The sequence below is a fragment of the Urocitellus parryii genome, chromosome 12 (assembly GCF_045843805.1).
Source record: "Urocitellus parryii isolate mUroPar1 chromosome 12, mUroPar1.hap1, whole genome shotgun sequence".
Classification (NCBI taxonomy): Eukaryota; Metazoa; Chordata; class Mammalia; order Rodentia; family Sciuridae; genus Urocitellus; species Urocitellus parryii.
Genome location: NC_135542.1, coordinates 83,767,663 through 83,794,085, shown reverse-complemented (window position 1 = coordinate 83,794,085; position 26,423 = coordinate 83,767,663). Strand labels below are relative to the sequence as shown.

Here is a 26,423-nt window from a genome sequence, read left to right as displayed (position 1 = left end):
TTATGTGAGAATATCATTAAGAAATTTAACGTTATCAAGATTTCAAAACTAAGGAGTTCCCAATATTAAATTTTCAATATTTTTCTTAAAAATGAAACTCAGAAAATTTACTTATAGGATTAAATTTAATTATTGTAACAATCCTTGAAATATGATATTTCAGACATCCATAGTTTGGGGGCATTTCATTTCAGAAATGTTTAATTACTACTTCTACTAACCACACTTATGACATAATATATTCCTTTTTGAAGCTCCACTTCTAATTATGAATATAATTTAAATGCATAGGATTCTTAGAAAAATAAAACCACGTTTAAAAAATTAATATTTCCTCTGCGAATGAACCTTAAGATATGAATACACAAACTGTAGCAACAACAAATACTTTTCTCCGTTTCCAGAAACCAAACTCATTGGTAATCTGATTGAAATCTGAGCTTTTTATTTCCAGGTAACACTTACACTGTGCTTCAAGTAAACTTCTGAAACCTAATAAGAGACAGCTATCATCTGCTGTTCCATTATGATATGGGAAAATGAACCTGAATATGGAAAAAAGTACAAGGAATGGTGACTTAACTAGAAGTAAAAAGTAATGAATATTCAAATAATCATTAAAGAGTTGAGTATGATACTTGAAAAACTTGGTAATATATTTTTTCCAAGGAACAAAGATACTATTAAAAATAGTAAAAAGTATGTTGGGCACTGTGGCACACGCCTGTAATCCTGGCTACTTGGGAAACTGAGGCAGAAGAATAGCAGGTTTGAGGCCAGCCTGGGCAACTTAGCAAGATCCCATCTCAAAATTTAAAAAAATAAACACATTAACAGGCTGGGGTATAGCTCAGTGGTAGAACATCCCTGGGTTCAATCTCCAGAACCACAAAATAAATAAAGTCATTAATATAATAAAAAAGTAAAATAAAAAGTTATGAATTAAATTATCTCAAGTTCATTAGTAAAATCTGTTAGCAATACAGGGTCTTTACATTTATTGCTAAGTTTCTTATTAAGTATTTCATCTTTTTATCTGCTGATACATCATAACTAACAAATACTGTTTACATAAATAATAAAAGATCTTGGAAGTTATATAGTATACTATCACATCATAAGCAAAGTGGAATAGAGTAACCTTTTCCTTTCCAATTCTCATGTCTCTGCTTTTCCTTACTGATTGTGTTGGCTATACTAATACCAGGTTTCATATTAATAGTAATGAGAGACATCTATTGTTCTGTCTTTGTGAAGATATTGACTTCTGGGTTGATATAAATTTTGTCCTATTTGAGAATTATCCTGTAATTCTCATTTAAGTTGCTTTGTTAGAAAAAAATCAGGTACTAAGAAAAAAATTAGACTTGGTTTTAAAATGCCTTTTCAGTATTTATGGAGATAATTACATAATTTTTCCTTAGGTCTATTAATGTAGCAAAAACACCAGTACCTATTTGTAACTGGCCTCAGCCTGTTAGTTAGGAAGCCCAGCTAATTTTCTGCTACAAGAAAAAGGTAAATGTTTCCAAATTATCAAATAAGCATTATATAAGATTACTTGATTATACAAATCAAGTAGCATGTTAGTTAACTTACTTAATCTTACTCCTTACTTTCACTTTCACACAAATAGTCTTCAAAATAAACTTAAAAATTCTCATTAGTATTAAACACACCCAAATTAGGAGTACAGTCTGCTCTTCATATCCATAATTTCCACATCTACAAATTCAAACTGCAGATTGAAAATACTTGGTAATAAAATGTGTCTGTAATGAACATGTACAGACTTTTCTTGTTATTATTTCCTAAACAATATAGTATATCAATTATTTGAATAGCATTTATATTTTGATACGTATTACAAGTAATCTAGGGATGATTCAGAACATTGGGAGGAGTGCGTAGTCTATACACAAATACTACACCATTTTATATGAGGGACGTTGAGTATCCATAGATTTTCATATGGGTGTGTACCCTGGAATTAATTCTCCATGGATACTGAAGGACAAGTATATAAATTTTCTAGGTTTCATCTAGTCTATCTTCTTACACAACATACCCCCAAAACTTCAAACAATTTCATCTACCTAAAGTTTATAATTACTACATTCTAGGACTACCAGATTTTATCTCTACAGTCTAGCTAAGCCATTCGCTACTAGACTTCCCTCCACTTGAATTCCTCAAAGACCTCAAACTGAATTTAATAAGAACAAAGCTCAGGAGTCCGGGGATGTAGCTCTGTGATAGACAACCATACAAGAGACCCTGGCTGTGCAACCCCTCCCCCCCCCCAAAAAAAAGAGCAAAAGAAACAGAGATCAAACGCTCCTTCCTTATATATCTTTGGCCTCTTCCAGGATCCTCTGACTCAATACCCCCACATCCCACCATCACCCAGTTACCAACCAGAAATTTACAGGGGAATTTACCTCTATGAGGTAATTTATAATTTATAATTCCCCAATTCTGGAATATTTGTAGCTCTTTTCAGCTAAGCTGCTGAGACTGGCCTTGAACTTGCAACCTCCGTCAGCCTCCCAGTTTGCTGGGATTACAGATCCACACCACCATGCCCGGCTAAAAGTCAAATCTTGTCATGTCAATTCTGCTTCTGATAAAGATTTTTAATTTCTCTCTTCTTTTTCTTCTTCTTCTTCTTTTTTTTTTTTTTTTTGGCAGTACTGGGGACTGAATCCAGTTGTGCTCTATCACTGAGTTATACCCTTTTTATCCTCTAGTTTGAGACAGGGTCTTGCTAAGTTGCCCAGACTAGCCTCAAACTTGTGATCTTGTTGCCTCAGCCTCCCAAACTGCTGGAATTATAAACACGCACTGCTGCACCCAGCTTGTTCTATCACTTCTTTATCATCTTTACTACTATTACCTTGATTCAAGTCCCTATAATCCTAAAGCTCTACCACTGTAACCAACTCCTAACTGATCTTTCTGCCTCTCTTTTTGTATTTCTGATTTATTTTCAATATAGCTGTCAGAGATATTCTTTTATTGGGAGGGGGGCCCTCTAGGCATGGAATCCAGGGCCTCACCCATGCTAGCTAGACACATACTCTCCCACTGAGCTACACTTCTAGCCCCAGCAGATCCTTTTAAAGCATGATTTATCTCAAATCCTGCAATAACTTCCCATCTCACATAGTAAAAAGACAAAAGTCACTAAAATTTCTAAAAAGAGTCTCCCACACTGTGCCCCCACTCTTCTTGGCTCTATTCTAGCCACACTGGACTTTCCTGTCCCAGGTCTTTGAATATTCTAGGCATACATCTGCCTCTACCACTCTTCCCTTATTCTCTTCACTTCCTTCAGGTCTTAAGCCCTCTCTAATACTACTCTATATAAAAAAGCAAACCATAACAATCCTCACCTAATCCCCCTCAATTAACTCTTTTTCTACATGATATTTAACATCACCTGCCATCTTATTGCTCTTATATTTGTCCCAAACACAAATATGCATGTATGAGTGTGCACTTGCATGTGCACACAAAGAAAATGAAACTTCAAGAGATCAGATTTTTATTCTTTTTTTTTTTTTTCATTTCAGTATCCCTAGCACCTAGAACAGGGCCTGACATATAAGAGGTGCTCAATAAATATCTGTTATAAGAACGAAGGGAAGAAAATATAATGGTGTTAGCAGATACTTAGTTGAAATGTTTTATGGCTAACTTTAAGTATTTACATAAATAAACTTACAGTATTATAAATCTGATTTACTATGTAATATTCCTCTGGGAATTATTCACTAATATAGTGCTGTAAATTAAGCTTTGAACATGTGAACAACCTTAATTTATTAGCAATTTATTTCTGAAAGCCTTTCTTTTAATTTAGTTATTTGGAATAGGGGTGACAAGGATAGGATGGAGTCTTAAATTTGCTTTCTTCGTCTTTTCTCCTACACCAATAAGCAATGAATGATTCCCCATCTCCCGTTTTCCTCCCCACTGAATAGTTCCTGAACTTTTCTATTTCCCAGGGAAGAGGTCTAATTCATATACCTAGGAGCCCCCACCCTAGGGTAAGGCCAGAAATAGAACTTGAAGTGTGATACAAGGCTGTAAGAATTGGCAGCACTTAGAGGAAAGCCCCGGCAAGTGAAGTCAATGCTGAGGAATCCAGAAAAGCTAACAATTCTTAATTCAAATGTTTGTTAAGTTAGAAATAACACCAACTCCTTCCCTGTTCCCTTTTTAAAACATACAATGCTGGAAGACTGCTATTTTATGTTTTAATTACAAAGGATTTCAAGCATATAGTGAAACTCAGGGAGAAAACAAATGATCAAGTACCCACCAAGCAGCTGTGTTAAATCTTTTTTTTTTTTTTTATAAATACTTTTTTTTTTTTTTAAGGAGAGTGGGGGGGGGAGAGAGAGAGAGAGAGAGAGAGAGAGAGAGAGAGAGAGAGAGAGAGAGAGAGAGATAGATAGATATCTCAGCGGACACAACATCTTTGTTTGTATGTGGTGCTGAGGATCGAACCTGGGCCGCATGCATGCCAGGTGAGCATGCTACCGCTTGAGCCACATCCCCAGCCCTGTGTTAAATCTTAATCTCTTACCAAATCTGCTTCAGATTGAAGATAGTAAAGATATGTTTGAAAATTCCTGAACCCCTCAGAGACCTTTTAACCCTCTCCAGTTCTCCAAAAGTAACTTTTATCATGACAAAGTTTATCATTTCCATGAGATTTTAGACTTTTGTTACATACTCCTCAATTTACAGTAAATACATGGTTCATATCCTGGTCCTGTGTCACTTACCAATCGTTTGACATTAGGCAAGTTCCTTACTATCTCTGTGTCTTCGTGTCCTCTCTGAAAAATGGGGATAGCACTATCTACTACCTTATATAATTGTTGTGAGTATTAAACAAATTAATCCTCACAAGTATTTTTTAAAGTATCTTGCTGGGCTGGGGGTATAGCACAGTGGCTAAGCACTTGCCATCATGCTCTGGGTTCACATCCCTGGACTACGAAGAAAAACAATTACAAAAAAAAGAAGGGAAGAAAGAAAAGTACCTTGCTCATAGGGAGCAGTGTACAGCAGTGTTAGTAATTATCACACAAAGCTGCAAAAGAATCTGTCATTGTGTGTAACTATACACACAAACATATACTGCTTGAGGGCAGATTAACTACCAAATGACATACATAAAACCCATACTGTCAGAGAGTTTCAAAAGTGGATTAAAGGGGCTGGGGATGTGGCTCAAGCGGTAGTGTGCTCGCCTGGCATGCGTGCTGCCCGGGTTCGATTCTCAGCACCACATACCAACAAAGATGTTGTGTCCGCCGATAACTAAAAAATAAATATTAAAATTTAAAAAAAAGTGGATTAAAACCAAAAGTACTAAGTTCATTCTGGAAAGGTTCACTAGCCTACATAAGGAGGAATTGAAAGTGCTAAGAAAAAAAGAGCAAAATAACTTTAAAAAAATTATAAATGGTAGATAACATTAAATCAGAATATAAATATTTGATCTGAATTCATAATGATTTAAAAATATCTAAATAGCCTCTTTTTATGAGATTTGGGTAGAGGGTTGGGAAAGAAGGGGCAACTACTCAACAAGATGCTATTCAAAGAATATTTTTTGCCTCCTGAGGTTAAAAAAAAAATCTACACAAAGTAAAACATTAACTGGCACTCAAATTTTACTGCTCTTCTCATTTAGCTCTTTACTAACTGTAAGCAAAACTAATTTAAATTTAAAATGATGTTTTATAATAGGATTGACCTAGATAATATGATTTTTCATAATGACAATTAGATTCTACAAAATTTATTAATGCAATTATGGACACATTATCTTTGTTTTGACATGGAATTATTTTTAGTATAGTCTCTATGTCAAAAGATCAGAATACATCACAACTCAAGTGCCCTATATATTATCTGACTTCCAATGAATTTCTTTCAAAAGCTTTTTGATGACTTAAAAATACATCTGTGCTTTGTAGACCAATTGACACACCTAATTTGATACATACACAGAGGAACAACTAGAGCTAATGAGCATCTAGTAGATGACATTTGCTGGGCTAGAAGTTTTTATTCACGATCCACCTTTTAATTCATGTGAAATATCTCTATGGACAAAATTTAGAAGGCTACTAAACAAATGTACTTCTGCAAAGTGCTAAAAATGACTACTACGAAAACCAACACTTAATCTCAAGCCACATTAAAAGGAGGTAAACTATGCTAATGACACCAACAGAACAGAACTGAAACATTTGTTTCCCCTATAGTTCAGCATATAGTTCTAATTCCAAGAGGTTAAACTGAAAGTAACAAATGTAACGTCAAGGAAAAACTCTACCCCACCCCTCCCAACAAAATCCCTCTGAGGGAATTTGTGCGGAAGAGAAGATTTATGCCTTAGAAAAAGTTTATAAGTATAGTTACACTTTACTTCTCCTCAAGTGAGAACTCTGAAATGGAACAACTGCTTCTGTTTCACGCTCTCCCTACCCCCAACTCCAGTAAAAATTTTTACATGTATGAGTCAGTTCTTCCCTCAGCCCCAGTAGAAAACTCAGTGGGAAATCAAGCTATATAACTTGAATAAACCACCCCCACCATCATCACCCACAACAACAACAAACTATTCTCACTACTTTCCTAATGGAAGAACCACCCCACCGCTGCTCATCCTCTGTCCCCCGCCCCAAGCAAGACGCAACGCCTGCAAAGCCGGGCGCTTGAAGAATAATGGTCCAACTTTTCGAATGCAATCTGGATAGAAGACGCAGATTATTTCTTTGAGTAGTGCAAGAAGAAAGCAGAAAAGGTCCTCTCTGAAAAGAAGGCTCGAGCTTTAGGGCTCTCTCTCTGCCTGTTGGAGGATTCGAAATCGGCGTGTTTTAGAGACTCTCGGAAGCACCACACTTCGGTCGCGGCCGGCCACAGGCCTCCGCGAAGCCGGCATGTTTACACCTGTCACGAGGGAGGGGGAGGGAGAAGGAGGAAGCCCGAGCGAAGCCCCAAACTTCTCAAACAGCTCTCGGGAGGGAGCGGCCGGCGCGGAGCTGCAGGCAGGTGGAAACCAAGGGGAAGGGCGAGACAGCGGCGGCCAGGGAGTGAACGGCTCACACACCCCCGGCTCGTGCCCGGGGTGGCAAGGAGGGTGCGGTGCGCTTCGGGCGCCGCCAGCGGCGTCCCCGCACCAGCCGCGGAAGGGAGAAGAGCCGGAGCCCGAAACCCGCAGGCCCTCAGAGCCGGCTCCGTCCCCACAGCCCCGGCTCCGCGGCGAGCAGGTGCTTCGGTCCAAGGCGAGGGGCCGGCCGGTGGGCCGGGCCGGGCCCCCTCACCCTATCCCTCGGTGCGGGCGGGGAATCCTCGCGGCAGCGCTTACCTGGCTCGTCCGGGGCGGCCGCGATGGGCATGGCTCAGGGGCCCGGGGAGGAACTGGCTCCCCGGGGAAGGACTGGCTATTCGGAGCTGGTGAGAGCGGAAGGCAGGCTGCTCCCAGCCCTGTCAGTGCAGCAGCGCCATGGACGCCCACCCGGAGTTTTAGCGCTGCCGCGGGACCCCCATCCCACTACCCTCCGCCCTCTTCCGCCGCCGCCGCCGCCGCCGCCGCCTCCACCTCCTCCTCCGCGGAGACCCCCCGCCCACTCCACACACTCTCCCATCATGCAGCGGGGGAACCGCTGCCGCTGACACGTCACTTCCGGGCGCAGGTGGCTAGGTCGGGGCCAGGCGCTAGTGGGTGCTGGGGGTGGGGGAAGATACTCTGGGGGAATTAGTGTCACAGAAAGCTTACCCTTGCGCAGGCGCCGATGCGCTGACCGCCGGCCGCCATTTTGGGTGCGGGCAAATTGCCCTTTCCTTTACTTCCTTTGCGAGTCATCGAAGTGTGGGGGATAGACATCCTCCGCCCTCCTCCGCCCGCTGGGGCGGCGCTGCAGGCGAGGGACTGGCGTTCCTGTCAGCCGGTTAATGTTAATGTTCAGCTCACGAGAGTTCAGTCTCTCGCTCTCCAAATAAAATTGCAAAGGTTTGGAAATACAGAACCAGATCTTCTCCACCAGAAACCTTCTAGACAGCATTTATCCGCTTGCCCCTTTCGCTTCCAAAAGCTACTTTTTTGTTCAGTCTAAATTGTTTCCCCTTTTTATGTTAGACAACAGAAGAGGAAGCTGTTTTTAATAAATAATAAAGAAGTGATTGTTATAAATAAAATTTAAGATGAGAAACCAGCCGCCGAACTAACAGATCGTCTTCCACAAAATAATAATAATCCGGAATTTTGCTAACAGGTATAGGTGATGGTCGTTTTTCATAGATCCTTCAAATAAATTTATGCATTTAAACGCATTTCTGTAACAGAGGTCACAACCGATTGTTTCCATCATCGATCCTGAGCAGTTGATCCTTTTCGTTCTTGTAACCTTTCCCCCTCCGTTAGCATGATATCTCTTCGAACACCTGCCACTGTAAAAATCAGACTATAGGGCTCTCGGATTATTATTGTACAGGGTTCTACCCCACAAATTACAAGCCCTGTCGGGTCCTCGTTCTGCCCACATTTGCAAAACCTCTGCATCAGTAATTTGAATAATTTAAAATAGTTCCCAAACAGCAAAGCTCACAGCTACGCAGAGAAACAAGGATGGGAAACACCCTTCAGTCACAGAGAAGTGTCCACCCCTTTGAGTAGAGGAATTATACAAATCAGGGGAAAGATAAGGACAATAGCAGTTCATCAAGGTTTATCCCGCCTCTGCAATGTTATAGACAAATTAACTTGGCGCGCTAAAACAGACCCACATTTGTCTCTTTACAACTCCATTGCTCTAAGATACACAGAGACTGCATCACTTTAAATTGGAGTACCAATTGCTTTATGGTTACGCTGGATTTTTTGTTATTGCTCAGTCACCAAAGTGAGAAAAATCTATATGGCTTGTCAAATTTATTCCTATTGTATTTCGCCCCCTGCTGGTTTAGCTCGTGTGCAAGCTTGGGGAAAAAAAAGTTTATAAATGTTTATCTACCGGGAAGGAAAGAAACAAAAATGTGTGTGTGTGAGAGTGTGTGTGTGTGTAGAAACTGGAAATGAACTTATTTTAGACAAACACATACTTGTTTTCATTTGATGACGCTAATAAATACATTGGAATAAGAAATACATTGGATAGACAAGATCCTACAGCGACTATTTGCTAAGAAATGTTTCAATAGTGAACTTTAAATAATTTAGTGAATTTTAAAAGTTTAATGAATTTAAGTATCAGAACGTTAATTGCCTGATGTAGTGACACACACTTGTAATCCCAGCTATTCGAGAAGCTAAGGTAGGAGGATCTCAAGTTTGAGGCCAGTTTAGGTAACTTAGAAAGACCCAGTCTCAAAAATAAAAAAGGGTTGTGGATGTAGCTCAGTGGGAAACTGCTCTTGGGTAATTCCCAGTAACCCTCCCCACACCACATACACACACACAAAGCTGGGAGGGACCTAGAAAAATTAAAAAGAAAACCCTGCTGCTAGGAAAATATCTTCCTGATTTCATATGTAACATGTGATTATAAAATGATGATTTTTATCAGGTAAATGTAGAAACCAATTCTAGCCTCTTAAAAGCAACAATTAAAAAGACCAACTTCCAACTTTGTCTATGGATTTGAGTAGCTATTTGGCCAACTGACTTATGAGTACAATCAGCCAAACTGTAACTAATACTCTTAAATGAAATTCTGAAGATAGAATTTTAATACTTACAAAATTGTACTTAAAAAAGGAAAGTCTGTGACTGTTTTTAAGATGATCAACCTGTGGGAAATATGCTTATTAAAATTCATGGCATTTGGAGGCAATGATAGTATTGTTTTTGCTTACTTAAGTATGACCTTAATTGTATTATCTGAGATTTGGTATCAAGAAAGGAAATAAAATGGCCAATTATCATTTCTTGTATTTATTTCTAGTTTTTCTCCTGCGCACACTTTTTACAAGGCTATAATCACAAAATAATTAGGTTTTGTATTCGTTTTTTCACCTAATGGTATGTTGTAAGTATTTCTTCCTATTAACATCTTATAAAAGTTCAATTTTAGTTGTCTACACAATAATTGATGGAGTAGAAATACCATGATGTATCTAGTTCCCTATAAATGAATAAATTCCATTATTGCAATCAATACTTTGATGAATATTTTGTGTATGTGGCTTTCTCCAATTTTCAGAATTTTTTCTTAATATAAAAATTACTGAACCAACCCAGCAGCTCCAGAGGCTGAGGCAAGAGAATCATGAGTTCAAAGTCAGTTCAGCAAAAGCGAGGTGCTAAGCAACTCAAGTGAGACCCCTTCTCTAAATAAAATACAAAAAATAAGGCTAAGGATGTGGCTCAGTAGTTGAGTGTCCCTGAGTTCAATCCCCAGTACCATAAATAAATAAACAAACAAACAAATAAATAAATAACTGAACCAAAAGGCTATGAATGTATTATCTTCATATTATTTTCCAAAAAAATCTATGTCAAGTTACATTGCCACCAGTACCAGGGATGTGCTGATTTTAACGTCTCCTCACCAGCAATGGACATAATTAAAAAGAAAAAAACCCGACTACACTAAAAATAAAACAAATGTAATTCAGTATATTATTTAAGAAATCAACAAATAAGCAAGAATGAAACCCCAGCAATGTAATGTTATGGAATAGGTTTATGAATAGTCTCTATTACATGATTTTCTAAAAGTTACCTAACTTTTGCCTCAATTTTCTTGTGTGTCAAATGAGAGAATGGAACTTGATCACAGGTTCTCACAGGTTTTTAACACATGTATCTCTTTAAGAATATAGTGAAAGCTTTGGCCTGTTCTGTAGAAAACATCCCCACAGACATTCAAATGTCTTATATCTTCTACAGTCATTCATGGAATAAGGTCTGTGAACCATACCTTAAGAAAACTACACCAAATGATCCCCAGAGTCCTTTTTGTTTCTAAATAATTACCTATGATATTATTTTATAATTCAGTTTAAAAATTGAATAAATAAGTGCTTTTTTTTAAAAAAAAATTATCTTTAGTTGAGGATGGACATAGTATCTTATTTTTATGTGGTGCTGAGGACTGAACCTAGTGCCTCACACGTACAAGGCAAGTGTTCTACCTCTGAGCTACAATCCCAGCCGTAAATAAGTACTTTTTAATGAATAAAATAAATTGTGATATATTCATAAATACATAACTATTCAGTATTTAAATAAACCAGTATGGTTAGGTTGTAAAAATAATGAAAAGTGAACAAAGGTTAAAAATTAATAAAATATAATTTTTACAGATAAGTCAGTATGTCATTGTTTATAGATGTACTTTTTTAAAGTATAAAAATATAGATGAGATGCATACACACCAAATTTATTGGGATATGGTTTGGTCATGCAGTTCATTTATAACTGTATGATGCTTCTTATCTTAAAAAAAAAGAATTGAAGAAATACGTGAACCACATATGTGATTTATAATTTTCTGGTAATTGCATTTTTAAAAAAGAAAGGGAGGGGCTGGGGTTGTGGCTCAGTGGTGGAGCATTTGTCTCACATGTGTGAGGCACTGGGTTTGATTCTCAGCACAGCATATAAATAAATGAATAAAATAAAAGTCCATCAATAACTAAAAAATATTAAAAAAGAAATTATCCTTGGGGCTGGGGTTGTGGCTCAGCGGTAGAATGCTCACCTAGCACATTCAAGGCCCTGGGTTTGATCCTCAGCACCACATAAAAATAAATAAATAAAAATAAAGATTAAAAAAAAAGCTAGTTTCCCTTAAAAAGAAAGAAAGAAAGAAAGAAAGAAATATAAAAAAATGGAAAGGAAACAAGTGAAACTAATTTTTATAATATATTTTAGTTAACCAAATATGTCTAAAATATTTAACATGCAATAAATATCATTATATTGTTAATGAGGCAATTTGTAGTATTTACAATATACCTAAAGTGTCCTTTTTTAACATGCAATAAATACCTTTAAATTATTAATGAGATAATTTACATTATTTTTGTACCAGGACTTCAAAATCCTATATATCATATTCATAGCATATTTCACACATTCTGAGTGCTGGACAACCACAGTGGCGAGTGGCTACCATATTGAGTGTTATTTTTTAAAGTAGCATGTTAATAAGTGAATGAAACTGAGAATTTCTGTGACATATTACCAAGAGTATTAATTAAACTTGGGAACAGGGAAACTTGGCAAGTTTGCAGCCAAAGCATAAAACTTGTTTGACTATCTGAAAATGTTAAATTCCATATTAATGTAAAGTGCAAATACAACAATAGCCTACTCTTTAAATTTAGTGAGGAGGAATTTTTAAATCAATTTGTAGAAATACTAAACAGATAATTCCCAAATTAGTAAATACGTCTACTAAACAAATACCTTCTCTCATATGGTCATCTCTACTTAGATTAGAAAAATCTTAGAGAATAACTGATATTAGACTGGTCTATTCACTTGGACTGGAGGTGGTTGCGAAGTAAAACTTGCAGCTCCTAGTAGAAAAAGGTGGTAGCAGATAAGTTCTAGCACAAAAAGGAAGATTAGAGTGTCAGATGTAAAAGCAATAAATGAAGTAAAAATTGGAGTAATATCAAATTTAGATAACTGACTTATTATGAATAGCAGAATATACAGAAAACCTGACCAGAAGAAATGAAATTATTGGCGAAACTATTATGTCTCAAACTTTTGCATCTCTACTAATGTAACCAAGAATTTCCTGTAATTATAATATTTCATCTCATCTTCCTAGACATGATTTTTACAAGATTGATAGCATAAATAGAAATTTAAATTCAAAGTCTAAGTTTTGTTGGTGTGATAATAAAATGTAAGAAAATATTCTCTTTTCCCCTACCTCCAAATAGAGTAGCAGGAGGATCAGATGAGTTCATGATCCATCTTCTCACTCAAGCCTCACACTGGTCTAGGAAACATTGCTCCTGGAGGTGGCAGGGTCTTGGATACTGCTTTTCAAGAGGCGCTGAAGGCTACCCTCATCACCTCATCCACCACTGTTCACCAAGCAGAAGATGAGCCAGTCCCTTCTATGATAACTATTTCAATGTGTTACTAAGGCCAATTAAAGAGGAGCCAAATTTAGGTAGTAAACTCATGTCCCCTATGTTTAGGAAATATTTGGGGTTCTTTATTTAAATAGTACATCTTGATACCAATTCCCACCCTCAGTAGCCTATCCTTCAGATTTTACCCTTGGAATGGTCTGTAGAATTTGATGGATCTTTATATATAGAATTTGAGCCTTTGGAAAATTTGCTGAACTAGAGCTTTACCTTTGTGAAAGACCTGCATCTATATTTAACTTTTGTGTGGTAGCAGGATTCAGAGAAATACAACAGAAACAAGTTTTCATGCAACTTACAGTTACTGGAGGGCAGAGTTCTGTCTTACTCACTTCAATGTTCCCAATTTCAAGAACATGGTCCATCACATGGTTGATGGTAATAAATATTTGTCCAATAAATGAAATTATCTTAAATCAGTGGAGTATTTTCAGAAAAATATTTAAATGTAATTGTTAGGGCTGGGGATGTGGCTCAAGCGGTAGCGCGCTCGCCTGGCATGCGTGCGGCCGGGGTTCGATCCTCAGCACCACATACAAACAAAGATGTTGTGTCCGCCGAAAACTGAAAAATAAATATTAAAAAATTAAAAAATAAATAAATAAATGTAATTGTTAATATCTTTCTTGAAAGTTTTCTATTTATCATGTTTATGTTTCATGGCTTTATAGTTGTTATGGTTTAGCATGAGGTGTCCCCAAAAAGCTCATGTATGCAATAATGCAAGAAGGTTTAGAGGTGAAATGATTGGATAACAAGAGCCTTAACCCAATCAGTGAATTAACCCCCTGACAGGTATTAACTGAATTGTAAGGGTAGGCTGGTAGGGTATAGCTGGAGGAAGTGGGTCACTGGGGTCATGCTTTGGGGGCATATATTTGGTGGCTGAACTTAGTCACTTTCTGCTTCTGTGTTGGAGTCTCCTGCGTTGCTTCCCTCTGCCACACTCTTCTGCCTTGATATTCAGCTTCACCTAGAGCGTGGGGGAATGGGTTCAGCCTTCTACAGACTGAGACCTCTGCAACCGTGAGCCCCAAAATAAACTTTTCCTCTCATAATGGTTCTTGGTAGGTCTTTTGGTCTCAGTAATGAAAAAGCTGACCAAAACAATAATTTCTAGATATAATGTCAATTTATGATCCTATACTTGATTATTTTTGTAATTTGTCTTTGAAATTTAATTAACATTTAATTGAACTCCTTGATGCCTTCAGCACTGTACTGAGTAAGAAGCTGGCTTTGATTCTTGCCCATAAATACAAATTTACAGTCAAGGAAGACAAGACCAATATACCTAAAACAATCACCACCTTGAAACCTGATTCTATCACAATACCTTTATTTTATTTATTTATATTTATGTGGTGCTGAAGATTGAACCCAGTGCCTCACACATGCTAGGCAAGTGCTTTACCACTGAGCTACAACCCCAGCCCCCTGATTCTATCAAACCGAGAACAATCAAAGGATGAGCTGTGTAGGACTGACAAGAAGAGTACCTGGAGTTCAGAGAAGAGGGAGATCTCTTGGGGTAGCTGGGAAATGCTTCACTTCAGATATGTTGGGACAAACATGCCCAAAGCCCTCTCATAGCACCCATCCTCTCTCATTAGGGGTATTCAGGGTAAGCTTCTTTTGACCTTATGCTATTCCAGTGAACTATGGCTTATCCAAGGCAATGTTCTCATGCTGTAACTCCTGGAGTATCTCAGGCTTCTTCAGGGCCTAGAATCTTGTTCCTTACTTGAAGAACTTAAGGACAGACTTCCCATGGTTATTTTTCAGGGGCCCACCACTTTTTATTCAATGTTTTTGGCATAGTCCATGATCCCATCCCAACTTTGAAGCTAATCTCATGGATGTCTTTCCTCCGAGTTTTCATTGATGGAGCCCCATGAAGAATATCAGTGGAACTTCTGTGAGCCCCTTGGAAACTCCAACCAGATATTTACTGATGACCTGGAAGCTTTACCCTCCTGGAGCTGATACTCCTTCAAGACTGTCAGTCATACTCCTCTGCTGCAGGCAGGCCGGGGATGCCTGCATTCTGGCAACTGCTCCCTGCTGTCAGAAAGAGAAGCAGGTTGGTATATGAATAGAGAATTAGCTTTAAAGTGGGATAGATCCAGGTCTGAACCTCTGCAACAGCATAGAACCTTGCTAAGTTCTTCCCTGAACTGCAAAAATCAAGATAGTGCCCCTAGGAAATAGGGCCAAACTTTGCCCAGATTTGGGCAGAAGAGACCTGTGCAGAGCTTACACTGGGAGTTTCCTTCTCTCTGGGGTAGAAGGGTTTGGTCCTCAGATTGGGCAGGCACTTCGCATCCCTTCATTAATACCAAAAAAGTCTCTCCTCTTAGGCGAGGATTCAGCCTAAAGCTGGCTATGCTTCTCTCTGTACCTTTAGACCTGTTGTAATCCTATCTTAGATTATTTCACCTCACTCGAACTGATATGCTATGAATTACTTTTGCTCTTCCCCCAGCCACAAACTAAAAGACAAAGACAATTGTACACACCAAGAGTCTCCTGATGTGATGCAAAAGGAAGTATACAAATCACAGACGAAGAATGCAGATCACAGAAATAGACAGTATCCTTGCCAAATGTAATCTGTTTAACCTGGATCTACATGTATTAGTCATTTGGTCACCTAGAAAAAAAAATTACTGAAGAAAAACGAGATTTATTTTGGCTGAGGGTTTCAGAAGTTTCAGTCTATGACTGGCCAGCTCCATCGCTCTGGGCCTGAGACAAAACAGAACATCATGGCAGAAGAGCATGGGCGAGGAAAGCTGCTCAGTTCACAGCAGACAGGAAGTGGAGAGGGGAATGGGCAGTGAAGAGATGTACCCTTTCCAGGAACACCCCTCATGACCTACTTCCTCCAGGTTGGCCCTGCCACCTCCAGTTTCCACCAACTCCCAATAATACTATCAAATATGAATCCCCCAATCAATTAATCCATTACGAGGGCAGAGCCCCCATCATTCGCTTACTTAGAAAAATCCCCACTTCTGAATATTGCTCTATTGGGGACCAAGCCTTCAACTCTTGAGTCTTTGGAGGTCACTTTAGGTCCACAGCATAATGCTACATAAGCCTTTAAATCTAGCTTCCAGTTTACAGGAAATACTGGAGAAACAAGTTAAACAACACTCTAAGAAAATGCAGTACATAAATAATTCTACAAGACAAATAACTCTGTCTCTTCCAAAGGGATATTCTAGATTAAAAGAGACTTAAAAGAAATAATCAAATGCAATGCATGGTTTTTGATAGGATCCTCATTTGAATAAGTCATTAAAAATATTTTGGCAGTAAAATGGAAATATGAATAGGGCATTAAATGCTCTCGGATTTATTATTAATTTTTGAATATAATATTAATGAAATTATGGATATGTACAAAACGTTCTTATTTTTTAGACATGTCTGAAAATATCATGTACATCGTTTATTTTTAATTAGTTTAGGAAAAAAGCCCAATATACATAGAGACTCTAGGTGCCTATATTACTATTCCATTTTCCTGGTACTTTGAATATTTTCATAAAGAGAAATAAAAGAAAAGACTGTTAAAAAATACCTGAGTATAGAGATGAGGTATGGCTTTATTTATTTCCAAATTACTGCATTCCCCAGGCAATCATTGTCAAATACACATTTCCCACCCTGAAGCAACTCTTGTAAAGAATGATCTTGAAAAGGGTTTTAAAGATGTAGAAAGGAGAAAACAAACAAGGCCTGCAACTTCAGAATCAATTGTAATTAGTTTAAACCCTCTAATGTGCACAAATACAGTAGAATTACAACTCTGTCCAACAAGGAGCAGTTCTAATGCAGTGTTAGCAAGAGAACAGCAGGACTTATATTATCATAAGTAGTGCACCACTCAAATCCTCTCTCTGACTTTCCAGTACTGTTCCCTCTAGTTGGAATGTCCTTCTTTCTGCTTCTGACAGATGATGATCTGAACCCCTTTCCTCTGTTTGAAAAAATAAAATCTCCAACTTAGGAGTTTAGGTGGGAGGCAAGGCCTGACTCCTAGTATAAAAGCTGAAAATGCCAGTTAAGAAAATTAAAGATAGCTTCAGTCTTTTTTTTTTTTTCTTTTCCATACTGGGCATTGAGCTCAGGGGTATTTTACCACTGAGCTACATTCCCAGCCACTTTTTTTTTTTTTTTTCATTTTGAGACAGGGTCTTGCCAAGTTGTTTGGCTGGCCTTGAACATGCAAATCCTCCTGCCTCAGCCTCCTGAGTCAGTGGGAATACTGGTGTGTACCACCACGCCCAGCTAGCTTCAATTTTTTTTTTGTTGTTATTATTTATGTTGCAAGATGGAGCTTACCTCTCTCTTTTATGAGTGTGTGCTCTCCGGTGGCGAGGTTTAACTAATAAAATGAGTAGAAGTGATGCTATATTACTTCAGGAATTATCATTAAGAGAGATGAAACGTCTGACTTCATTACTTGGCATTTTCTTTCTTAAAAGGGAGGCACTATGCAAAAGCATGGTGGTGTGGAAACCCAATCTGTATGCAGAAGCCCCATGAAGAAGAATCCACCTGCTCTGCCTGAGTTCCCAGCCAGCAGCTAGCCATCTTGGACATCTCAGGCACATGAGCCTTCAGCTGCTTTGAGACCCAGCTGATGCTACTTGGAGCAGAAGAACTGTCCAGATGAGACCAGTCAATCTATAGAAGGTTGAGATTATACTAATGGTTATTGATAGTTTAAGCCATGGAAGTGGCTTGTTATGCAGCAATAGATAATAAAAACTGGCAGATATCTGCTTTTTCTAGCTTTCCTGTGTTAGCTTTTTGTTGCGGACAAAGTACTGACAAAAACAACTTAGAAAAAAAGTTTATTTGGGCTCACAGTTTTAGAGGTCTCAGCCCATGGTCAACTGGCTCCATTGCTCTGGACCTACAGCAAGGCAGAACAGCATGGTGGAAAGGTGTGGCAGAGGAAAGCTGTTTACCTCCTGGTGGTGGGGAAGAGGGGTGAGGGAGAAGGAGCTGCAGGGAAGGTGAACCCTTCCAGTGACCCACTTCCTCTAGCCACACCTCACCTGCCTATAGTTACCACCCACTTAGTTCATTTACATTAGATAGACAGCTTAGGTTTTGGCTATCATAATCTGATGATTGCACCTCTGAATATTCCTGCATTATTAACACAGGAGTTTTTTTGAGACACCTTATATCCAAATCATAACGCTTCCTTTTAATCTAGGTGTAGGTATGTTACCTCTGCTGGGCCAAGCAAATATTTCTGTTCCAGAATTTGATTTAGGAGCTATGACACAAAGAAGCAAGATCCACAGAGAATTTTTCTCTGATAGTACTATTTGTATTTGCAGCAAGACTGAACTCCTGAGGCAGCTGGGGCTGGTGGTAGTTTAATGTCCAGGGCTGGTGGATACTGACTGACCATATCAGCTTCAGCAGCATCCCCACAAGACCAGATCTCTGGCATGATTTGGGGAGATGTTTCTGGCTGTGTGCTTTCAGAGCCTGATTTTTGAGTTATCCAGGAAATTTAGTGAACTATCTAACATCATTTTAGCATACTTCTTTTCTACTTAATCAGCCTCTGTTGATTTCTGTTGATTATGACTAAGAACTCTGGCACATACTCCTCTTGAACTAGCTGCCTCCTATTTTTTCCTTAAGATAAAATCCAGAGCTCAAGAATCATTCCTTCTCAAAGCCTTCAGTAACTTTCTACCCTCAAATGTGTTGCTCCCCTTCTAAGCCCATGTGTGATCTTGTGCATATCTATACCATTGGTCTTATATATATTGCAATTTCCTTTGCTTTTCTCTTTTTCTTTCTTTCTTTCATTCATTCATTTTGTTTTTTGTTTTGCAATGCCAGTGATGGAATCTAAGCCCTCACACATGCTAGGCAAGTGCTCTACCACTGAGCTACAACCAGAGCCCTATACATTGCAATTTTTAATTTCTCGGTTCCTCACTAACCTGATAACTTTAAAGGAAAAAAAAAAAGCTATATTTTTTATCTCTGTATCTCTAGTGTCAAATATAGTGCTCATCTAATATTTGCTAGAGGAATAAGTAATTGAATGAACAAAATTGATGGTATGAAATTTATTATAACAGTAATGCAAATGGGCATCATTTCAAAGTTTTCATAATCATTTACATTCTTGTCATAATAGAACACCAGTAAGGTTCTACTGACAATAAAAATAGAGACAAATTTAAAACATCGCTTTTATAAAATACCGAGTAAATTCTTTGGAAATTACCACTATCCATAATATTAATGGATTTCTTCTTAGACTAACAACAGTTCCCCTTTTAGGCACTGCAAGAAAATCTTTCATTGTTATTCCAACAATTACTTTTATTCTTTTTGATGTAAAAATGTTGAAAGTGCTAGCTTAAAAAATCCATTTAGATGATAGTTACTAGAGAACACTAATTATTTGGGTAGAAGAATTGTGTAAGAAAAATCACTTTAGAAGTAAAAAGATAAAATACTGGAGAATGATATTAGCCAAATTATATTGTTCTGTTATGTGCATGTACAAATATGTAACAACGAATCCCACCATTATGTACAACTATAATGCACCAATAAAAAATATGGGGAAAAAGAAGTAAAAAGATAACAGATACACATTATGATGCTTTTAAGCTTTATGATTTAGTGAAGTCCTGGCAAGCACATTCTCATTTGGGAAGAGCATGGTATTAAAGATGAGTGAAAATATTTGTATGATAAAAAATACAGCTGGTAAATCTGTATTCATCTACTACTTCAGGATCTCCAGGATCTCCAGGCATGTGATGTTAACAGCTGGGTTTTCAGAGTTCCGTGCGTGATGGTGACATGTACCAAACCCTGAGAATAATTACGACAAGGAGCTATTTATTGTCTTTTGGCTGTGAGCATATTTTTTAACCACTTGACAAATATTATCTGCTATGCCAATTCTTCATCTCAGATGCTTTGGGAGCATAAAGATGAATAAGATACTATGTGTTCTCCAGGAGTTTGGGGTTACTATTAGGTACATGCATTTTTTTTGTCTGTGTTTTGTCCACTATACTCTAATAAAACAATTATTAAAACATAATTGTCTCTACCACATGAATCTATATGAGGCCTAGGTGAAATGCTATAAATGAAACTCTGGACACAAGGGTTAGGACATAGTAAGTATCAGCAGATGTTACAGCTGCTGGTGCTGCTGTGGTTACTTCATGGCATTGTACCCCTATCAGATGGGAAATAGACCCAATTAGCTGCAAAGAGTTTTAGACACACAAGTCATACTAAGAGAAAATGGCATATCTCTGAATACCGGAGTCCTCAGGATTCTGAGCATCAGGTGGATCAGTGTTCTAGGTATTACAGGACCCTTCCTCCCTGCAGTTCCTATGGTACAGCAAGGCAGGGTTGAATCTTGGGTGTGTTACTGCAGCTCAGTCTTACCGGTTCCACCACAGATCAGCAATCCAGATTTGTAGTCATGCAGATTCTAAATCTTTCAGCCAAGTAAGGCAACCACTTTCTGGTGGAACATTTTTCAAATCCCTTTGTAAGAGGAGGTCTATGGTTTGCTGCTCTATGCATCACCTCTGGGCATGCTGGTCGCTTTTCCTTCTGTTGGTTTATTTATTTTTGCCAGTCCAGCCTCCTCCAAATTCAACCTTGAAATTGCTTCCAGAGTAATTATCTAATATTACAAATCTAATTGTGTCATTTATTACCAAAAATACTTCACTGGTTTCTTCCAGCCTGTCTGTGTGATAAAAACAGAATTCTTTTGCTTAGTAAACAAGATCTTTCATAATTTGCCATCAGCTTCCTCTTGTGTTGCTGCTTCATATGCACTCAATTGCTTAGATTTCCCTAAACAATTGTCAAGCATGCATTTCCCCACTTGATCCCCTCTGTCTAGTATACCCTTCCCTTTCTACTGGCTAATGACTACAAGTACTATACGATTTGCTCAGATATCACCTACTTTGACTCACTGGTCTGAGATTGTCCTTTTTCTTTGCCTGGAACACACTGGTACCCAACATGTTGCCATAATAGGTAAGGTTCTTGAGAGCAAATAAAGGTAGGAAATACAGTATATTGATTTTAAGATGATCAAAATTAAGCACATATGTTACTAAGGTCCAGGGAATTGTTTATGTCACTCAATTTTTAACAAGATACCCGAGTATCTAGAAGAAACCCATTCATTAGGTCTGGAGTGGGAGTTAAGATTCTGCATTTCTAGAAAGCACTCAGGTGATGCCAACAGTGCTGGTTTGAGGTGCACACTGAAGAGCAAGAGGTTACACTATGTAAAGGTCACTGTCCTAGGTGGTGGAAATTGTAATTCCAACATATAGTCACTCTTGACAAGAGGTTTCTGGCTCAGCTGGAGAGTTGGATACACACATTGAAAGGCAGACAAAGTCAGATAATACTATAAAATTCTACTTCTCTTTCTAAGGTGCAGAGGATCATTATCTCTGATTTTGCAGTCTCTTTCATTTTAGGTTAACATAACTGAAGTTACCAAACCATATATACCTAGAAATGTTCAAGACCCCATACATTCATAAACAATGAAGACATTCATTTAAATGTTTCAGAGTACATTATACAGTATGAGGAAGTTCAGAAAATATTTGTCAATAGCTCTCAGGAACAATTCCAACACTTGTGCACAAGAAGTAAGTCCAAAAATAATCACTGCTGCTCTATAACAGCAAAATAGTGGATGTGCTCTGTTCACCTATAGCAGGGTGGATAAAATGAAATGTGGTGTTTAATACTTAACATGAATGAATCTTCATGGATTAACCCAGATAAATCTCACAAAAAAGGTTAACTGAAAAAGAAAGCAAGTAGCCAGGCACAGTGGCACGAGTCCATAATCCCAGCTACTCAGGATACTGAAGCATCACTTGAGCCCAGGAGTTAGAAGGCAGCCTAGGCAACATAGCAAGACTCCATCTCAAAAAAACAAATGAAAGCAAGTTGCTAAAGGGTACACATAGCATAAAATTGCCTGTGTAAATTTAAACATAACACAAAATGGAAGCTATTTTACAATATAAAAGCATGCACAGGAAATATTACATGATAAATATCAAGGTAATAGTGGTTGCTAGAAAGGAAGGTAGGGCTTGATAAGTTGGGCTTATCTCTGGGATGCAAGATAAGGGGAAGAGCAGAAGCTTAGTAGGTAAGGTTCCCCTGTCCGTTAATGCTGAATATGGGTGGAGGAGGGCTCTGCTATCCCAAGACTACACTCCAGACTGGACATTTGCCAAAGATGGATAACTTAATATTTCCCCCAAAGGTGCTTTGGGCCAGTGTTTCAGGATTCCTGATGTTCTTCCTCCCCTGTGGTCTGCAAAGTAGTTCCTAGTCTGGGATGAGGGGGGGTTGAGTCTTGAGCTGTACTCAGGTGTGAAAGAGAAACTGTAATCTGCACATAGTCAGGAACAGGGGTGGATGATCCCCAGCCCCTGGCTGGTGAGTCCTCTCCTTCTTTTTGGCAGTAAAGTTATTAGGAAGAGCAAAGGCTTGCTTTTAAATTCCAAAGTTGACATCTTTTTTATCTTTGCAAAACGTATTTGTAATTTTCATATTATATAATTAAAAATAAAAATTAAGTTCTTAAAAAGCCCAAAGTCAAGAAATATTTCATGTCAGATAATACATTTATAATAGAACACAAAACAGACAAAGGTAAGGGTCTTACCCCAACTTTGTGACTCCTGTCCTGAGCAATTGCAAATCTTAGTATCTCATATATCTGTATGTGCATGTTCATGGACTTTTTTAAAAGTATTTTTTTAGTTGTAGATGGACACGATATTTATTTATTTATTATGTGGTGCTGAGGATCATACCCAGTGTCTTACACATGCCCGGCAAGCACTCTACCACTGAGCCACAACCCTAGCTCCTAGTGTTTTTGCCTAAACAAATGCACATAAACATTTTTAACAATAAAAGGAGAATAAAGCTGTCTTTTTTTCTATTGGAAATATGTTGAGTACCTTTTCCCACATAATTATATAAAAATTTATTCTAGACTCTATAGTGGCTGTGTTGTATTTCATTCAATACAAACACCCAATTAATTAACCAGTCCCCTTTCTGGGTATATTTATGTGTCAATTTTAGATAATACAAAGAGTACTGCAACATTTCTCATAGTGAAACTTTGAGGACTTATGCTGCTGCTACTTCCTAGAATTGGAACTGCAAGATCAAAGGGTATGTTCCTTTTGGATGATCTGCACTCCAACTTCTTAAAATTAGGTGCAACAAAAATGTCTTATGAGTGTCAAACTATGTAATTGACATACTATGGATCAAAGCAGGAAAACATGAAGCTAATTGTCAAAGAGTCACAGTAGATCTTATTATAATGAAGATATAAACATGCTACAGAATATTTCACTCAGAAAAAAAAAGGTCGGCTGCAATGGACACATGGGAAACAATAGAAATAAACAGAGCATTATTATCTGGTTTGTGAGAAAGGAAACTTGGCTTACAATCGTGAAAGTAAACTGGTCTTTTGCTATGGTGGAAAACTAAACATTGATCTGTTACAGCTTGATGACAGCCCAATTAACCCCATAGTAAACTACCTTCTGGGAATGATCTGGTTTCTCAGAAAAGTTTGTCCACAGAAAGTGCTGAGCAGAAGACGCCCAAATCTGGACCACTTGATACTTATTTTTGTTGCTATAAAGTAATTGAAACTCTAGTCAATCTTTCATAAGTGTGGTCAGCATAAGTCAGTTTACTGAGGTCTGGTCCCCACTAAGTGTCCATGAAAAGGCATAAGGATGTAAAACCCCTCTCTGAAGAAGAGTCAAGTTATCACAAAAACCTACTGCAAATGTTAAAGGTAGCAGTAATATTTCAGAAGCACTTTCTTTGAAATCAAGGCTAAGACAAAGATGCTTGCTATCACCTGGAGGTCCTAGCCAGCATGGTATGGTAAGAAAAAAAATTATACAGATTAGGAGCCAGGAGCAGCAGTGTGTGTTTATAATCCCAGTCACACAGGAGGCTAAAGCAGGAGGCTCCAGAGTTCAAGGCCCACAGGACTCCTCCTCACACACACTCACAAAGGGGACATAGTCAGAAACTGAGGATGTAGCTCACTGGTGGTGCTGATGTAGCATGTGTAATGCCCTATGTTTGAACCCCGGCACTGCAAAAACAGCAACAAATGTTAGACAGTATGAATGGTCATATAGAAAACCCCAGATACTCTGCAGACAACTTGCTGGAGCTCAGCAAGTTTTCTGCATATAAGATTAACACGTAAAAATCTTTGCATTACCATAAAAAGCACAGTGAGAAAATCATAATTTAAATATATATGACATTTACAATGGCAACAAAAATATAAAAATTTGTTAGGATTCAATGCTCAAGAGCCTATGGAGAAAAAAATCATAGATCTTTATTGGAATGCATTAAAGCCATCCTAAATAAAGAGACATACTGTATTCACAGAAAGGAAAACTCAATATGGTAGAGATTTCAATATGGTAAAGATTTTTTCCATGAATAAATTTATAAGTTTTGTGAATTTCCAATAAAAACCCAAATAGTTTCTTTCTTTCATAGTTTTTATTATTATTATTTGTATCAGGGATTGAACTCAGGGGCCCATAACCACTGACCCACATCCTTAGCCTTTTTTATTTTTTCTTTTGAAAACAGGCTTTCACTAAGTTGCTTAGGGCCTTGCTAAGTTGCTGAGGCTGACTTTGGATTTGGGATCCTCCTGCCTCAGCTTCCCGAGCTGCTGGGATTACAGGCATGTGCCATGACAATTGGCTCATTCTTTTTTTTGGAGTAAAATTTAACAAGCAGGTTTAAAAATTTATCTGGAAGAGCAAAGAGAGCCAATAAAAAGTACAAATTTGAAGAACAAGGTGGGGTAATCTAATTTATAAAATTAAACCCTAATATAAAGCTATAATTTTTAAGACAATATGTATTAATTAGCTCAGGGACATGCAAGTAAACCAGCAGAATGGATTGATGCACCCAGAAACAGCCATACAAATAGTAAAACTTCATATATAATGCAGCTATCATTGCAGATCAGTGGTGAAAGAACAGACAATGGGATAAATGGTGCTGGCAAAATTAGTTATTTGAATTTTTTATTCAGACATAAAATTAGAATCACATTTCATAATAGATGAGAAATAGATTCCAGATAGATTAAAAATCTGTCAAAAACAAAAATTTTTAACTTTTGGGAAATATGGAATATTTTTATAATTTTATAAGGAAGTATTACTTAAATAAAATACAGAAAGCACAAACCTCAAAAGATTGATAAAATTGACTACATTAAAATTTAAAGATTAATACTTCAATAACTTAAAAGACACCACATTTTAAAAGTGCTAAGATGTACCTAAAACCAAAAGGAGAGATTTGCAATGCATATGACAAAGTATTAATATCCAGAATATATGAAGGATTCCTACAGACAAATAAGAAAAAAAGTAAACATCTCACTATGGACAAAGAATATTAACAAGTAATTGAAAGAAAATTGAAATGGCCATAGACATGAATGGATTTCTAACTTTGCTGATGGGAAAAAAATTGAACCATAATAAGATACAATTTTAAGGTCTCTCAGCTCAGTACATATGCACACCCTCCCCCAAACCTATAAGGACAAAATGTTAATAAGAATGTGAAGTAACAGGAATTCTCATTTTCCTGTTGGTGGGAATGTAAGTTAGTATAGTAGTCCCCTTTTTTCCAAGGCAGAGACATCCCAAGACCTCCTGTAGATGTCTGAAACCAAGGAAAGTACTGGGCTCTCTGTACTATGTTTTGTTCTTACGTAGATCTTAGCAACTTCAGCAGATTTTTTTTTCTTATTAAGTCTGGAACTCTTACCTTTTCACTTAAAAGGAAGCCATTTATGGCTTCTCTCTGGCATATCCAAATTGTCAGTGACAATACTCTTGTGTTTGGGGCCATTATTAAGTAAAATAAAGGTTACTGAAACAGAAACCCTATGATGTCATGATAGTCAAACTGATAACCAAGACACTACTGATTAGTGCATGGGTAGCATATAGAGCATGGATATACTGGATAAATGTGATTCATGACCTGGAAAGAGCTGGATTGCAAAAGATTGCATCATACTACTTAGAGTGACATGCAGTTTCAATTTATGAATTGTTTATTTCTGAAAATTTCCATTTAATATTTTCAGATAGTGG

At 37.7% G+C, this 26,423-nt stretch overlaps 1 protein-coding gene across 7 annotated transcripts in view; it reads right to left on the bottom strand.

The window, feature by feature from the left end:
- Aftph (aftiphilin) overlaps window positions 1-7,589 on the bottom strand; it is a 70,659-nt gene extending 63,070 nt beyond the window's left edge. For all 7 annotated transcript variants that reach the window (XM_077791867.1, XM_077791866.1, XM_026387199.2 and 4 more), the window contains exon 1: window positions 7,397-7,589. The gene's annotated coding sequence lies outside the window, so the exon portion shown is untranslated. The remainder of the gene's footprint in view (window positions 1-7,396) is intronic.
- Between the last annotated feature and the right edge of the window lie 18,834 nt (window positions 7,590-26,423).